The sequence below is a fragment of the Myotis davidii genome, unplaced genomic scaffold (assembly GCF_000327345.1).
Source record: "Myotis davidii unplaced genomic scaffold, ASM32734v1 scaffold1250, whole genome shotgun sequence".
Classification (NCBI taxonomy): Eukaryota; Metazoa; Chordata; class Mammalia; order Chiroptera; family Vespertilionidae; genus Myotis; species Myotis davidii.
In genome coordinates, this window is record NW_006282196.1 from 46,249 (window position 1) to 47,147 (window position 899).

The following is an 899-nucleotide window of genomic DNA, read 5'->3' on the forward strand; positions in this document are numbered from 1 at the left end:
GGGTGGCACAGGGTGGGATGGGTGGCACAGGGTGGGCTGGGGGTGGTGCAACTGGAGATCACTGGCCCCGCTGCCAGGCTATCCTGGTTTGGGGAAGAGGGGCTGTCTCTAGGGCTTAGAGTTTCAGAAAGCGAAGGCCGGGGGGCCTGGGCCCTGGTCAGCGTCAGCGCCCTCCACGGGAACGCAGGTCCTCAGGGCTGCTGGCATGCTGAGCTCAGCACAGACGGGCTAACCCCAAAGCCGGCCTCGAGTTTCTCCTAAACCACGAAGTACTGCCCCGCTCTGGGCGCCGGGCCGGAAGGCGCTTTAGCCAAGGGAAGGGCAGACTGAGGCCTGGTTGGCTCAGCTGTGGCCGCCGGAGCCCAGCCCAGAGCCACAGACCAGGCAGGGGGTTTGTCAGAGGGACCGGGGCATTCGCTCGGAGGGCGGCCCTGTCAGCAGCCTGTGTGTCTATCCACTCACGTCCCTGGCGCCCCGCCGCTGGGCCTGCAGTGTTAGCCCTCCCGGCATGATGAGCGGGCGGAGGGGGACCCGGTGCTCAGCCGTGGTCTCGGGATGGGAGCCAGGAGGTCCCCCAGGGCCCCGCGAATGGGTCACGCGGATTGTAGATGGGCCCCAGGCCGTGCGCAGCTCAGCAGTGACCACATGCTCCGTCCTAGCACATGCCTCACCCCTTAGCTCTCCTGGCACCTCTGTCAGGGCCCCCAAAACAGGGTGTGTCCAGGCCCCCCGCAAGGGGCGGGGGGCAGACTCCGGTCCCTGTGGGCCTCACAGAGCTGCTCTATTGTGCCCCTCTGTCAAGTTCCAGGGTGTCTGGGGCCCTTTAGGACAGGGGGTCCCTGGCCTCCCTCCTGGTCCTGGGGGCGCTGCAGGTCAGGGGGTCCCTCGTCCCTCCTGGT

General features: G+C 67.6%; 1 protein-coding gene across 1 annotated transcript in view; it reads left to right on the forward strand.

Annotated features, from left to right (window-relative positions):
• LOC102773666 (tumor protein p73) overlaps nt 1-899 on the forward strand; it is a 51,256-nt gene that overhangs the window by 34,108 nt on the left and 16,249 nt on the right. The gene's annotated exons all lie outside the window — the stretch shown is intronic.